At 46.2% G+C, this 6,192-nt stretch overlaps 1 long non-coding RNA gene across 1 annotated transcript; it reads right to left on the reverse strand.

The window, feature by feature from the left end:
- Window positions 1-2,185: 2,185 nt before the first annotated feature.
- On the reverse strand, window positions 2,186-4,783 carry LOC109287539. Its single transcript, XR_002094887.1, has 3 exons — window positions 4,250-4,783; window positions 2,632-2,697; window positions 2,186-2,200 (listed from the first exon to the last, which is right to left on the reverse strand). It is a non-coding gene; the product is annotated as an uncharacterized LOC109287539 (long non-coding RNA).
- Between the last annotated feature and the right edge of the window lie 1,409 nt (window positions 4,784-6,192).

The following is a 6,192-nucleotide window of genomic DNA, read 5'->3' on the forward strand; positions in this document are numbered from 1 at the left end:
TGCAAGGAGGGAATTTAAAAGGCAGTTCTTGCGATCTGCAATTCAGCCGATGGCCATTAGCTGCAGGTATATGCACTGCCCTGGGGGAAACCGTGCCCATTTCATCTCCAGGGAGATTTTACTTGAACAAATCCACTACGTAGCGGTAACTGCACCGCAGAACGCCTTGCAAGGAGCACGCGCTAAGAACGCCAGCCGTGGTTGGAAACGCTGCAGACTCCATGGGAAGGAGAGGAAAAAAAGCACTCGAGTGACACTCCACTCAGCCCCGTTAACTCTCTCTCTGCCGCGCCAGCCAGACTCAACTTCACTCTCCGCCTGCCCACGCTTTGCAGCCTTGAGTCCCTGCAGCGCTCAAACCCCTTTTGTTTGCACCATGACCCTGTTCCTGTCTCTAAAAACCCGCTTTGACCAACCGGACCAGAGCACCCCCTGAGCCCAGGCGCGGCCTTGTTTACATGCTTCCCTCACCTGCTTAAATACACCCTGCAGCATAATGGGTACAGCAATGCCCCACAGAGAGCTAACCTTTGAGGCACGTTAACTTCAGCACTTGAAGAGCTCCGTCACGCTGCTTTACACAGCCACCAAGCACTCTGCGCAGCTGGGAAGGTGTGGATACCAGGGGGAAAAAACCCCCAAAACCAAAACCCAGCATGGTGTGTTCACAGCACAGCAGGGAAATCCAAGCTTTCAACAAATGGCTGTTTACAGCCTGAAAGGAAGCAGAGGATTGTCCCCAGTCTGAACACCATATTGCAGGCTTGAATTTAACCTTCGCCTAGCAATCCGAGACCTTTTCAACCTTCACTTCTGCAGCACTGTTTGCTTACAGCCAACCCAAATTTCACCAGCCTTTCTCCAATGTGCAAATATGCTCAGCTCAGCGGCTTCAACACCCCAAAGCTCAGTGGACTCTCCTAGCCTCTCACCAGCTCCCGACCACAGGGACAAGCAGCTTTCCTGCTGTAAAATCCACTGGCTTCAATGGAACTGCAGCAAGGAGGATTTTTTTCCATGAAGTTTTTTTTTCAGGAGATGACACCAGTGCCCACAGTTGTACAGCATTACTCTAAACACACAAACGAGTCTCAGAGCTCATTGTGCTGGCCGGGGTCTCTGACCGGAAAACAAAGTGCCTTTCTCTGAAATCCATTCAGAATCAATGCTTTTTTCCTCCGAGAGCCTCAGTAAAAAGCTTTTACAAAAATAAATGGGAGCTCAATATGTAGTGAGCACCCAGGCTACTGGCAGACAGGAGCCAACAGCAAAAACCAGCGCAGCATTTCCTTTTAGCACAAGCCACACTGTCCTAAGCAATAGCTGTTGCAGAGGAAAGGGTTTTACAAACACTCAAGAAGTGCTGGGGTGAACCTGTTGCCAGCCCACACGGTATATTACAGTACACGGTCGCTTCGCACAGGAAGGAGTGGGAGCAGGGAGGACCAGCTAACTAGGTTTCACTGACAGATGAGCTTTCCTGCCTACACAACAGAGTAACCGTGTGTGTACACATGGCTTGAGCAGCAACTGCAGGCTGAGCCACATTGCAAGCATGGCTACAACATGCTTACAAAAGGCTTGCCAGCACCCTGCGTGGACACGGACGGTTAGTCCACGTGTAGGCCGGGACCTGGTCAGAAACAGTAAAAAAAAAATCTGCTGTGCAGACAAATCTCTCATTACAGAGACGTGGCTCACAAAGACAATCGGTGCCAAGACGCACAACAAGATGGTCTGCCGTGGCCTGCAGTCACCCTGGTCTGCGTTGCTATCTTGCAGGTGAAGGCAGTCACTCACTCATGCCACCATTCAACCTCCCCTCCAAAGGGCCAGGCAACCCACGCCCTTCTTCCCTATACGTCCTCTCCAACCGACCAAGAAGGGCTCGCACACATGAACATCAAAACCCCACAGCACTGCACACTGCACACGCACGGAAGTTACAGAGAAGACAACACGCAGTGGGCAGAAACATGCATGAGGGCTCCCCCAGTGTAACTGGGCAGGGAGGGTGTGGAGGGGGAGTTGCAAATCTTCCTCTAACTATACACCTAGATCACTAGGAGAAGCAAAAAACACACTCCACAACTACTAGCTTGACACAGCTGCATTATTACCTTCACTTTTTCTCTTCTCAGGCAGCAGAAAAGACAATTTTCATCAAAAGACCAATCAGAAACACCTTCGGGCTCACAGTCTGTAAATCAGAGGAATAGCAAATTACTTAATATTCATAAAACACGACATAACTGGTGCCAGAGAGAAACACCACATTAAATACCTGTTTCACAACATTCTTGCCTAGATTCTGCAGATGCAGGTGTGATTTCGGCCATATTTCTAAATCCCAGATTACTAAACTACCCACATTTGGTCTACACACAACGAAACTGGGGTTTTTTGTTGTTTTTTTTCCCCAAGCAACACCAAATCCACTGCCAGCTACATAAAGATGAACGCACACTCATTAGTAATTTTAGCCAATATGAAACTAACTGTGAGCACTGCCTGGGGGAGGGGAAAAAAAAGCATAAATCTCCACGGTAACACACATTTTCTAGAGGCAGAGCTGGGGTTGCTTCTGTCATTAGAAATGCAGAACAAGACACAAAAATAGAGATTGAATACCTTTAAACAAACTGAGATCTTTTAATAATCCAGGTCCAAACAGCCCTTCTAGAATACTTTCAAACCCTAAAAGCAAAGAAAAGAATTGTTAGCTTTCTAGATTAAGAACGTCACTGCCAGAATATTTACAATAGCAGGTCTATATTTATCTGTTCCCAGAACAGATCTGAACGTGTTTTCTCCTAGTACTCCCAAGATGTACAGTGAATTGAGGACTGAACTGCGGCACATCACAACAGCATCTTGGGTCCGCTTCAACCCCTGCACTTTCACAGTGAACTGGGCTCAATAAAGAGCAGTGGGGGGCACTAACAGAAATCATTATAATAAGAAAAAGGCAAGTTTTAGCTTCCACAATGCGCTGCGCAATTCCAGGCACTTTTCTTAAAAAAAAAAAAAAGAAAAAGAAAAAGAAAAAAAAAAGAAAAACCAAACCTGCTCTCACTAAAGCCTCCAAGTTCAGTGTCAAAAATATGTATTTTCCACGGTGCCAAGCCCTCTGGCAGCTTCTCCACAAACTGATTCTGTCTCCCGATTTCTTGGGGACAAAGACGATTCAAAAAGGATGGGGTTTGCAGCAATCCTATCCCATTCGAGAGAGAAATTCATGTTCCAGTCGGCGTCACGGCTCTGTGTTTTCAGGGAGCCCGATTTACTTGGCTGCAATGCTCTATGCCTTATTTTTTTTACGAGCAGAACAGGGATTTCAGGCCAATTTTAGCCTCTGCACAAGAAGACCGTCTCCCTACATTGCTGCCACCATACGAGAACAGAAAGTCATGAATGCAACTCTTAGCAGCACCAAGTACATAGTACTAGAAGGAAGTGAACACTGCGAGTGCGTGGACTATACTAAAACAACGCTGGCAATTCAATCCCCATCGTGCCTGGAAACATTTGTGCTGTAAGCAACACCCAAAATGACTGTAAATGGGAAAAAATTAAGAAAGAATATTTTTCTTTGTTCCAGCAGGTTCACCTGGTGCATTATAAAGCACCTTGAGCGTAGTTAGCTGGCCAGTTTGTGCGTGTGGACCTTTCAAAAACAGCAGTAAGATACAATGATCACTTCCACGAGATGGTGAAACGTGACTGCGCAGCTACCGAACTTGGCTGGAGGATTCAAGAACCACCTGAATGCATTTCGGGGTCAGATTCAGGCTGATGGCATCCCCTGGCAGAAAGCAACGATAAGGCCGCCCGCCCGCTCCCCAAGGGTATACACGTCTCAGCCGATGTCACGACTTCCCTTGACACCACCCGGGGAAAGTGCAAACGGAGACCTCGAGCGGCCCCGCTCTGCCCATCACATGCTGGCAACAGCTCCAGCGCAACACTAGAAACATTGACAACAGCTGAGGTGCAAGGCAGGATCCTGGAAGCACTTTTACCATTTACTGCTACTTTGATGGCTAAACCGCAGCCGGGTTACAATGCCATCTGTGGCAGCACATCTAGCATCAAATATAATGCTAATATCAAGTACATGTGCTAAGGTGGGGAACAAAAGTGGAAAATGGCAAGAGTGGCGCAGTCAAATTCAGGTGAGAGCGAGGAGAAAGATCAGAGGCAAGGAGGGGGAGGGAAAGAAGAAATAAAAGATCTCATCAAACTGCACCTTGTCAGGCAGGCAAGCAGTACTGCCTCCAAAGAAAGCCAGTGCAGGCTTCAGGAAGTGGCAGGAACAATGGGGAAGGGCACACCCACCTGACCTGGGGGAAGAAAAATAGAAGAGTCAGGGTTTTGACCCTCATGTTTATCGTTCTGACCCCTCCACCATTATTCATGGATGACGATCCATCACCATCCGTGCCTGGCCTGACCACCGGACTCACCCGGCCAACCAACCTCAGCCCCTTTCACTTTTTTTGTTGTTAGGATCAAGGGAGCTTAGAGACTCGCCTCCAAACTCGCCACTCTTAAAATAGTAACTGCCAATGACGCATACCCCACAGCTTGTCATGCATGCAACAGCACACCGAAATCCCTGCCAAGTTTTACAGCTTGGATATTGTACAATCATAGTTTGCTAGCCCACTGTTCTCACTGATGTTAATGCCACTCAGTTTTTATTAATATTAAATATTGGATTTAGCAGTTGCATAGCAACGGCAGAACATCTTATGTGCAACGCTTGACATTAAAAAAGGCAAATAAGGGAAGTATGAATGTATTCAAAAATTATACTGAAGATCGAGTAGAACAGCCATGTAGCTCAACCAAAAAAAAAGAAAGAAAGAAAGAAACAAAACACAACCCCAAGTGCAATACAGCAGAGACCGAATAAGACCTGCCATGTTGCGTTTGATCACTTAGGACTCCAAAAAAGCATTTGTGCACAATGAATCATGCATAAAACACTGGAAACTAAATTTTGAAATAGGAACTGTCTACTTTTTATAGTGTGATTTCCCTGCATTGTCACTGCTCTTAGAAGCTTGAAAAGAACATTTCTTTCCCCAGTGATTTTGTCCTTTTCCATTTGGCAGATGATATTTTCCCTGCATTTCAAATGGAACAAAATTAACATGGCTGCCTTTGTCAAATCCCATTTTTTATACCTTCATCGTCTATATTAGCGTTTGATAGTTCACAGCAGCCGAAGAGCAGGGCCAGTGGAAAAGTCACAGAATGAGAGACAATTAGAGAAGAGGGAGGGGAACAAAGATCCCATAATTTCAGGGCTTTTCCTGCAATTTTTGCCATTTCAAACAATGTTCCACAGAACTGAAGCTTCTATACTTTTGAAAAACCTCGACTATTGTTACAGACAACCGGCAGAGGATGAAATCAATTTATGGTTTTTATTCTTTATATTAATAATGCCCAAAAGGTTTTTCTTCAAATTTTACTGGATTTGTGTCCATTAGAAATTATATCTTGTCAAGTGCAGAAGGCTCTATGGTGATAGAAAATTAGTAATACGAGAGAGTGAGCGAGCGAGCGAGCGAGCGAAAGAGAGAGCACGAGAATGAAAGAAAGAATACTATGCTAGCTGCTTGGAGAACAGACTTTTATAATAAGCCTAATTTTCTTATATTGCTAACAACTTCCATTTGGAAATGCTATTTTAAGCATGAGAGTTAGCCTATGTGCGCCAATTAGTTCTCCAGCAAAAACTAGAAGTGGACACGACTGACATGCCCAATTTGTAAAACTGTAAAAAAAAAAAAATCCCGACATGCCGGCAGAAAGAAAAATCACCCAAAATGGCACAAGCACACCTTTGTACACACCCCATCGCGCTGTAAACTAAGAGGCTGTCACACCATTACCCCAGCACAGTGCACTGAAAAGAAATGTGAATTCTCTCCTCTGCACCCATCCAGAGCTGCCCTCAGGGCCTGGACACACTACGGGATCATAGGAAAGCAAGGCTGGAAGGGACCTCCCGAGGCCCCTCCAGTGCCCCCCACACAGCATGCCACGCGGTCCCAATGAAGCAGGTGGACAACCAAGTTTTCAGGCTCTGGCACAGAGCACTGAGGCCCCTTCACTTCTTCATTGAGACGCCCTTCTCTCTCAGCCATCTTCCCCACATTTCTGCTCCCCCCTGCCTTA

The sequence above is a fragment of the Gavialis gangeticus genome, unplaced genomic scaffold (assembly GCF_001723915.1).
Source record: "Gavialis gangeticus isolate Ggan-Ray unplaced genomic scaffold, GavGan_comp1, whole genome shotgun sequence".
Classification (NCBI taxonomy): Eukaryota; Metazoa; Chordata; order Crocodylia; family Gavialidae; genus Gavialis; species Gavialis gangeticus.